The 10,582-nt window shown below is 42.0% G+C and overlaps 1 long non-coding RNA gene across 1 annotated transcript; it reads left to right on the forward strand.

Moving 5' to 3' along the window:
• Window positions 1-1,793: 1,793 nt before the first annotated feature.
• Window positions 1,794-10,310, forward strand: LOC138579654 (uncharacterized). The gene is made up of 3 exons (XR_011304114.1): window positions 1,794-2,209; window positions 5,393-5,568; window positions 10,214-10,310. It is a non-coding gene; the product is annotated as an uncharacterized lncRNA (long non-coding RNA).
• Window positions 10,311-10,582: the final 272 nt, after the last annotated feature.

A 10,582-nucleotide genomic window follows, 5' to 3' on the forward strand; every position in this document is an offset into this window, starting at 1 on the left:
GGTTAGATCCCTCAGCTGCAGTTCTGTGGTCTGTAGTTGTTCTCCTCCTAGCGCTTTCTTATCTCAAATAATCATCGGGGAGGCTGTTGAGCAGGTGTGTCTAATTAGACTCAAAGGATTCTGGTAGCTGTAGTGAAAACGTTTTTTTCTGTTCAGGTGACCAGCAACCGACACCCCTCCAAAGCACAAGTCCTTCCCAAATTTGGGAGAGAGGGGAGAACCATCTTTATGATTCTCCAAAGTGGGGCACAGTCACCCCGTGGCGCTGCCTCTGGAGCCCGGGACTCCCATAGCATTCAATACAAAAAAGAAGGTGGGTGAGGCGCGCACTCCCGGTCCTGGTCAATTGAACCTGTTGCAAAAAATAAGTAGCTGGGTCACATCCCAATATGGACAAATATTCACAGGGTTAGATCCCTTCTGCTGCAAATCAGGTACTCAGTATTAACAGGGTTAGATCCCTTGCTGCAAATCAGGTACTCAGTAATAACAGGGTTAGATCCCTCAGCTGCAGTTCTGTGGTCTGTAGTTGTTCTCCTCCTAGCGCTTTCTTATCTCAAATAATCATCAGGGAGGCTGTTGAGCAGGTGTGTCTAATTAGACTCAAAGGATTCTGGTAGCTGTAGTGAAAACGTTTTTTTCTGTTCAGGTGACCAGCAACCGACACCCCTCCAAAGCACAAGTCCTTCCCAAATTTGGGGGAGGAGAGAGAACCATCTTTATGATTCTCCAAAGTGGGGCACAGTCACCCCGTGGCGCTGCCTCTGGAGCCCGGGACTCCAATAGCATTCAATACAAAAAAGAAGGTGGGTGAGGCGCGCACTCCCGGTCCTGGTCAATTGAACCTGTTGCAAAAAATAAGTAGCTGGGTCACATCCCAAGATGGACAAATATTCACAGGGTTAGATCCCTTCTGCTGCAAATCAGGTACTCAGTATTAACAGGGTTAGATCCCTTGCTGCAAATCAGGTACTCAGTAATAACAGGGTTAGATCCCTCAGCTGCAGTTCTGTGGTCTGTAGTTGTTCTCCTCCTAGCGCTTTCTAATCTCAAATAATCATCAGGGAGGCTGTTGAGCAGGTGTGTCTAATTAGACTCAAAGGATTCTGGTAGCTGTAGTGAAAAGTTTTTTTCTGTTCAGGTGACCAGCAACCGACACCCCTCCAAAGCACAAGTCCTTCCCAAATTTGGGGGAGGGGAGAGAACCATCTTTATGATTCTCCAAAGTGCGCGCCTCACCCACCTTCTTTTTTGTACTCAATCCTAAATCTGTTATTGTTTAATGCTTTAAATGTCAATTGTATTGTGTACATTTTTTCAAAAACAGTATGGTAGCAATATTAAAGTGTGTGTTGTTGTACATTAATTCATGCATTTCACACTTGACTGTACGAACTATGATAAATACAAAACAACCATATTCTACTGATAATATTTATAACTTTTATTTCTGAGTATATGCATGATCATGAAAACATCATTTACAAATGTTGCTAAATATTCAGATTTAGTTTAAACAGCCCTTAGATATAACACATTCAAGCTTGCCCCATGAAAGTTTTCAGAGCCTCTCCAAAGGTCATATAATGTGATGTAATTTGTCATTTGTATAGCCCTGCCTTTTCGCAAATGGTGAACGCCCCTGATGGAGCAGAGTTCAAGGTATGAGACATTTGTTCTGATGATTTTAGAATGGTTTTGTGTATTATGGGCAATACAAAGTAGGATAGGGGTAGTCAAGTCCCTACTACCTACCAATATCAAGGTGGCATGTGGATGGGTGCAGTACGATCATCGGTATAGTATGCAGGCGCGGCAGATTCATTATGTGTCCATCTAGACTGAATTTTTGTCGTAAGTGAAAGCTGTATTTTTATGGCAGATATGCTGTGTGTTGTATCTTAAGAGTGTTGTGTGTTGGCAGATGTGTGTGAGTTGGTGGCGTTGCCATCGGTTATTTTCCATGAGCATGGAATGTGATACCTACCCTTGTGTTTCGGCTGTTTTCCTGGTTTCGCAAATGTTGCGTGCATTCTGTCCTGTTTTCTGCTGGACTTTATTTTCTCTGTCGCCTGTTACAATTTATTTGCAGGTTCATTGCTGCCCTGGCTTACCTCAGAGGTGGTTGAATAACTGTTGTGGAGGGCCCCACCAATAAAGTACGCCACACCAAGAAGAAACTTCGAGGAGGTTTAGTTCAAGAGACAGGGTAAGACAAACCCCAGCCTGGAAGCCAGACACAAACTCCCTGCAGAGCTTCAACCTCCAACCCCCCACCATTCCACATTCCGAATCACAACAAGTATACATGGAGACCGTAGTTAGGCACCAAGTATTCTAAGAACAAACATGCCCCTAAGATGAGGCTTACAATAGAAATCAATGTAAAAGAACTATATACGGCATGTTTACATGGAGAGATCCACATAGGTTGGATCCTCTCCTAACACTAACCCAATGTGAATCATGGACTTGTTGCCTGATTGCAAGTTTTTTTTGGGTTGGTAATTGATGAGGTTCTTTTGGAGGTATTCTGGGCCTGTCTTGTGGAGGGCATGGTGGGTGATGCTCATTGTTTTAAAGTGGCTTGTCACCCTATAGAAAGCCAGGGAGGGCACGGTCGGTGGGCGTCATGTGCTCTCTTTGGCCAAGGTCCAGTAGGAGCGTAGCTGCAGTGTTTTGGGGGATGACCAAGGGGTGGTTTGGGGGAAGAGAGCTATCTTCCCGCAAATTATATCTGTTTTTCCTGCCTTGAGTAGGAGGTGTTTGCTGGATGTCTGTAGATGAGTAAAAACTGTGTGTAAAATATGGGTTGATGGGAAATGTCACAAGGAAGGATTTGCAGTCTGTGTTCCAGGCTTGTTTTGTGGAGTGTGAAATGAAGAGGTTTGGTTTGTGGAGGATGCAATCCAGCCTGCTCTGCTAGTTCTGTTATGGCTGCTGTGTGTAGCCTGGGGGAATGCCTCGTGTGCGATGGATGAGAAGACATCAGAGAACCAGGTTTCTGTGATGAAAGTGAAGTCTGGACTTTCTGAGGGAATTAAGTTGTATATGACGTGTTTCTTTTTGCCAGCAGATTTTGTGTTAATGAGTATGCATGAAAGTAAGCAGGGGACAAGTGGTGTTTGCCCCGGAGATGTGGGCCAAATAGGGCTTGTGGGGGTGGGTGTGGAGGGCAGGGAAGGGAATACCCTGGTTGTGCCCCAGTAGGGGTGGGTGGGTGCAGAGCAAATAAAGGAGCAGGGTATGAAATTTGTGGAGGGTGGATCCATCCTTCTGAAAACAGTGTATCACTTATGTTACAGTTTTCTTTGGAGTGTAAAGGTCGGAAATAGGTTTTGGGCACAGGACATTTAACTATTTGCTTTTGATTTACATTCTAACATCATCCTTATTGTTATTTGATACAGGGAAACAAACCCCTCTTAGTTTTAGGGACAGATAGGGTTTTTTGTAATTCTTTTGGTAAATATGAGTTTAGGCCAACAAGCATGCCACCTTTTTGTCCCGCTTCTACTTCTACTACCTAACAGTTCTTAAATATTTTTGCACTTTTGGTCAGTTAGGATTTCTATCGCACAGAGGAACAGACATCATCAATCAGTATAATGATCTTATTAGCACTTTTCAGGTGACTACACCAAGTAATTATTTCCAAGTACCTACAGTAATCCATTGAGTGAGTGTTTTTTGAAGTCTTCCTAAATATATTAATTCCCACCCAGTGCCTAATTACTCTGTTACCTTTATGTTATTATTTAATGAATATTTCTTTATACGTGTTCCCTAAAATTAGGTGTGCAGTGAAGCAATGATTGATTGCAATTGTTTCCCCAAATGTTGATATATTCATACATACTTTAACCAAAACATGTGAGGGGTGGGGCATTATGAAATGATGTTAACCACTGACATTGCTCTGTGCAACTTTCCACACCATATATTAAGCATGTGTTCACTGTTGCAAAAAGGAACCAGCTATATTTACATTTGCTTTGGTCCTACCATTAATGTAAGCGGTGCAGCCTGAATTGCAGACCACCCCTCTGCACAGAAATGTAATCAATCCCACACATGTTTCAGCCCAGATGTGGGTCCAGAACATGTTGTGCCTAGAGACCCATGTAATACCTTGCTGATGACGCAGAATGAGTCTGAAATATGTCTGTGGTTGCTTGTTGTCAATGGATTTTAAAAATGTGTCCTGGATAGACTTCCCCTTTTTTGTGGAAAAATATTTTATTTGTACATGTTTTTCTCCCCTTCTGTAAAGGCTTGGCAAACCGAAGAATGATTGCCTAGAGTGTTTCCTCGAGCAATGCCAGAGGTTACGATTAATTCAAAAACTTTTAGCAATCACTCATTTGCTCTATTTATACATTAAATCCCATAATGTGCTTGAAAAGCAATGAAAAGAAAACAGTCTTTTAGTTCGTAAATATAATACACCGCTGTACTAGATGTCCCACGTTACATTCTGTATGATTTGAAACATGATCACATTTTAACAAAGTGTTTTCTAGGGCTACACATATATTGTGCACTGGCTGAAGTATTCTTAGTAATATTTACTCATAATTTTAACTAGCATTTGTCCACAATGCTAAATGGCTAGGAACGTAGGCAAGTACCAATACGGTACCCTTTTTTTGGGCACATAGTACTACAATTATTTAATTACAAAAACAGGTTTTATGGCACAATCCATTTGGTATTTAAGATTCAAACCTTTTTCCGGGATCTGTGCAGATACAAAGTAGTGTTGCTAGCACGTGACAAAGGAACACCACCAAAAGGAAAAAGGTACTCTCCCTCTTTCTTAGAAAATGCTAATCCCCTCCAAGCAGGTGTTGTGGATGTTACACATGCCTTGCTCCGTTTTTCCTAAATCATCTATTTGTTATACAGAACATATGTGACTAGATTATTTCTGTAGTGCATCTGAAAGAATGGATAGCTTTAAATAACTCATTCCAAATGTGTTGTTAAGATTATAGAGGAAGAGTCACATCGTTTTTCAAGGCTAAGCTTTGAATTTGACACCACGCTCAATTATTTGTCCAAAACAAATTATTAAAGAACGGCTCTCATAGAAGGATAGATGCCACTAAATATCTCATGCTATATTTACTACTTTTGTCTTTCTTTGCATGCCAAAGGCCTAAAACATCATCAATGCCTCCATCAGTCTTCAGAAGGCAGATTGTAGTTAATAAGGCAAGGGTTCTAGTGTGTTCCTTTTAGGCCTTATAGAGGTGCTTTTGCAAAGTTAAAAGGAAATGCTGCATTGGCAATGCACATGAATTATAGGTTTAATTTTATTTAGATTTGTATTCATGGTGTTTTCTTTTTGTTATTTAATTATATTTTAAATATTGCATGTCATTCACAGATCAACAGATAAAAAAAGAAACATGAAGTTTGGATTTTCAGACCAACATGATTTCATCTTCATCTGCAGCAAAAGCGACATCTGCACATTTTGCAAGAAGAAAGTACAATGTACTGAGCAACATCTAATTACTCAACATTGGAAATTAGCAGTGCTCTTTACCAATGGTTCAGAAGGTATAGTATTGCAACAGATTACATTTTCATAACATTTATTGTGGGTCTGTTTTGACATCACACATTATTCACTCTCTGTAATATTTTTTAAAATAAAACAGATCCATCTTTATCCCTCCTCTGATCTGTCTCATTTTCCACCCCCCTGGAGACTAAGGTCTGTAGATTCCACACTTGGTCGCAGTGCGCCATTCCTGAGGCAACCCTTACCATTGTTATCCCATTAGTAACAAAACTCTATAAATAGCATAACACATCAAGGTGTTTTCTTCATTATTGCTGTTTGTGTATTTTTATATCACAATATGCTCTTCTCTATGTCATGAAGTCCAATGGTAAGTCTAGGAGGGTATTGTGAGGTAGCCACAGGTGCCAAGTGACCACTCCTGCTATGGATGCTTAGTATGTAAGAGGTGTGTAGTATATCTAATGCCCTATCCCACCACTATCCTGCACCCTTAATAGATTCTCCCAATATTGGTATGACAGCAACTTTCTCAGCACCTTTGTCATACAACTGTCCAAAATAGTCATACCATACATGCATAATGGGCCACCCATCTCCCAAAGAGAGTGTTTTAGGACAATCATACCTCTATGCCTGATAGTACTAAACAATGTCTTGCTTTCCGGGTTTTCCCCAAAGCCCTTTTCTTTCTCCAAAACACCTGCTTTATCATTGTCTCTGGTGGATGTCTGTCTGTTCAATTTGTTCATGTCTTCCATAACCTTTTAGTCTCTCACAGATGTGCATACATCTGTTTGGCCCTCTCAGCGGCATTACCTTTTCGGGAGAATCTTCTCTACTTTTTCAACCCTGCTCGTCAGCTGATGCGCCTTTCATGCACCGATAGGGGAACCAATCACTGCTGCGGTCTGGACTCCGTTTTTGTAATGGGCCCCAGGGCCACCACGACTTCTGTGTCTTTGCTTTAGCATCTCCGTCTCACTCTCTCTACTTTGGCCTAATTACCATTCAGGACGCCAGTCTTCTAGTATCTTGCTAGTGATCATCTCACGTCCCGCGCTAATGCCGGGTCCGCGTCTAGTTTGGCTCTGCCCCTCCATGACATCCTCTCATCGTAGGATTACCTCTGCATAGGATTCTCTCTCTCTCTCTCTCTTTTGAGTTATGTACTGTGAAGAACTCATGGTGACAACAATTAAGACAGAACACAAGTGATCACAGTTCAAGGGTGTTTATTGAACAATGAAAGTGGTGTGATGGTTGGAAAAACACCTAATCTAAACATAAATCTAAGATGGGGACAAGTGTCGACCATCAAATGACAAATAAGGCAGTCCTAGTGGTGTTGTGTCAAATCAAAGTGGCCTATACTAAGAAACCTATTGCCAAACCTCACAACTAATACCAAAAGGGTGTGTGAGATAGTTCTCATCAAAAGAAACAAGTGTTCTCAAAATGATACATCAGTATGCGGTGGCTTGGGTCTCCCTTTCCCATGTTTTAGACAGGGAATAAGATGGCAGCTTGCAGTACAGTACATTCTCGGGATTCTATGTCATGAGATGAAAGTTCCAATGGCTGTTCTCAGGACTGTCAATTTCCAAGTATCGTTTCCTCTGAAAGTCTAATGCCTTCAGGGTTTGATGTATTCAAACAACAAAAACAAAACTTCCTTTAACAAATAAAAGTTTGTTTAACAAATAAAAGTGTGTTCTCAATATACACTGGGTGATGGGCTCACCCCTGGGTCCCCCTCTTGTGGGCTGGCCCTTCTCAATTGTAATCCGAGATTCAGATAGGGTGGCAACTTCACCCCTTTGTCTGCCTCTTCTGGGCTGACCCATTCACAATTGTATTTCTTTGTATCTCTTATTCTTTTCTCATTAAACTTTGGATGATAGCTTCACTCCTTGGATCTCCCTCGTTCGGGCTCGGGCATCTCTCACCTTCCATTGCTGACTTTAGCTTCACCCGGATCTCTCTCGTCCAGGCTCGGACTCTTCTTAGTTTCTTAATCTTTGTCAAACAGTTCAGTGGACCTCCTTTTTTTTGGGTTCACTTTAACACTCTGTTTCTCTGGACTTTTAGACTTTGTCCCCCTCCTCCGGCATTCCCCCTCCGTGTTCATTATTGCCTTTTCAAAACTTTCTACTGGTTTGAAATGTTTGCAGGATTCACGTTCCTTTCCTTCATTCACAATTCGGGACTCACTTCCCTTACTTTTAGCCAACTTACGAATCAAAGTCTTTCGATTATACGGGGCTTTTGCTCAACCCTCACGTATGACCACTTTCTTTTTGTGGCCTTCCTATGGCCTTCTGGTTTCTGTAGCTCTATTCTAGCAGGGAGTAAACAGCACTTCTCGAGTTAGCACCCACATGGTGCTGGTTTCCCTCTTCAGCTGGTCTCCCCTTAACCACCTTTTACAGTTCAATCACAATTCAATTTAATATGCTTAAACTTGCCACTTGTCGCTTTTCACTCAACACAGCCAGGTGCTTATCGATTCTCCCCTCGACTCACCAGCTGTGTTGCACCGCTTGGTTTCGGCTTTCATTGAGTCAAGGACGGTACCTTATCGCCATAAGTTTGCCCTGTGTACCGTTCACATTTTTTTCAGGACAAGTCAGTGAAGGTTCTGTGGGTCTGGAACGAAAAGTGCAAGTTTACCTTCTGCCTCGCCACCCTCTCGCTTTCTGCCACCTTTCTCCTTGGTTTGAACATCCGCGTGTTAGCCGTCTCGTCGTGATGTCTGCTAGGCTTGTCTTTCTCGCCTTGCTTGTACTGCACTCTTCTGCTCCACCTTTCATCCCTGTTGGTAAAAGGAAGGGCCATCAGGTGTGTGTGGTTCAAGTTAATCTCCTGACTTTGCCTGACCCTCTGGTTGTGACCTGCCAGGTACACAGGTTTAACATTACAAGTCTGTTGTATGTCACACTGGGATGAAAGGTTCAGAGTGGAAAAGGAGGGTGGTATAGTACCTGCGTGTCCTACGGGGTATGATAGGGAAGGTTTGCAAATTGGACAAAAATGACCCGGATGTAGAACAGCACATAGGAAATTGTGGGAATGATAGTACTCTGTTCCAGGAGATTGGGATTTTCCGGAAACAATAATCAGAAGGACGGGATTGGCTGGGCTGGGGAAATGAACAAAGGGGATTGTGGGAATCGTAGTGTTTTGTCAATGCAGTATACTGGGGTTTCGGGAAATAATAATTAGAGGAATGTGAAGGAAAATGATGGGGAGCATTTGAATAGGGAACAGGAAAGCAAGGATTCCTAGAAATATTGTTTCTGAATACAACAGGGTTTGTAATATATTCAACAGAGGTGGAGGGGATGATGGATTCTCGAAAGGGAATTGTATCGGGTGGAAGGTAGGTCAATTTACTACAGCCCATAAAAGCCTCGGGGACCTTGTGGTCCTCGTCCCTTTCTCCGGTATAATACCGCATCTCACCTCGGGCATTTCCCAGAGTATAACCCTGGGATCCCCTACCCAGATGACCCTCCCCCACTGGTCGACCCCCAGGAACTTATCCAGCAGCGATGGCCGTGTCCTGGCCACCTGAATAAGGGATTCCCGGGGTCTAACTGGGAGAATACCCAGGGTTTCTCACAGTATGTCATGACAATCAAAAGGGGATTGTTGCTGCTCTTTAACTGTTTAGTGCAGCATTACCTGAAGCCAAAGCGATTGAAGAAAGGTAACTATTTGTAGAGTCCAAAACAGAAGTAACAACAGTCTTCCCGATTCACATGTAGGCACTCATTGTACTCTGTGCAGGGAATTGCTTACATGAATGTGTGTGCTTGTTCCCAAAAGGGGAGTCACTCTCAGTGTGGTCGCAATTTCCCTGCCTCCTAAAGTGGGTCTAGCTTAGTCTGCTTACATCACTAGCTTTAAAGGTGGTGGCTCCCCTCTGCAGAAAATGGACGAATAGTCCACATTCATCACAGCAGGTGCTCTCTTTGCTTTTGTCGTGTGTGTGTGTGTGTATTTACATGTTGTACATGCTGTGTACAGTTACAATGGTACACATCTGTTGTATGCCTACCTGATTGATCCTGTTTCCATAGTCATTGATGAATGACTCCTTTCTGTATGTACTCACATGTTGTGCCTGCATTGAGTAGACACTTTTGGCTGCATGCCATACATGCTTTCTTTTTTGTCATGGGCTTGTCAAATGCATTTGTCGCACAAGTATCACAACCCCTCTGTAAGCCAGTCAACCGCTCCATTTCAATAATTGGCTGCACCTTTTCCTCCTCTGCTGTCCAGATGGTGGCTGTTTCCCATTTGTCAGAGTTCAGTGCCTCTTGGTCCTTTTAAATCTGCTAGCCCCTTTTACGCTTCATATTTGTCCACTGCTTGTGTAGGTGTATCCTGTCTCATGTCATGGTGCTACCGCTTTAACAGCTGCGCTATATTGATCATACACAACCACATCCAGTATTGTGTATTAAAAGACTAAATCCCCCTTCCATTTTTTCGAGAGTTACAGAAGGACTGTGGCACCAATGAGTATCAACAAGTACTGAAACCATTATACCTATTCCTCTTTTCTTTCCAAATCACATAATTGAAAAGCAATTTTTCATTTTAATCAACTATGTCTCGCTGTGTTTATGTTGTTTTCGTAATGCACATGTATTATTTTAAATTCTACAGATGGATACATAATTCCTTGCAATTGTCCACAATTACAACTACAGACAAAAAATCGAAACCATTGGCACTGTCCTATTTGCTTTATCCTAATAACCCGCGCATTCAACTTTAGAAACCACTTGCGAACAAAACATGGTAAGTTTTTTTTAATATATACTAAGCAGAATTGATTAAATAAAAAATACTGCTTCATTTATTACATTACATTCTATCAAATAGATTCAACAAATGTAATCAGCTGTTATTGTTCAAGTGTAAAACTCACTTTATTACATGTTTATTTCTGCTAACAATATCAATATGTTATCTCAAATTGCAATAAGTTCCATATTATACTGCATCTGCATTTGGCAAAGTCATTGATGACAA

This window comes from Ambystoma mexicanum, chromosome 3p (assembly GCF_040938575.1).
Source record: "Ambystoma mexicanum isolate Mex_15411 chromosome 3p, UKY_AmexF1_1, whole genome shotgun sequence".
Classification (NCBI taxonomy): domain Eukaryota; kingdom Metazoa; phylum Chordata; class Amphibia; order Caudata; family Ambystomatidae; genus Ambystoma; species Ambystoma mexicanum.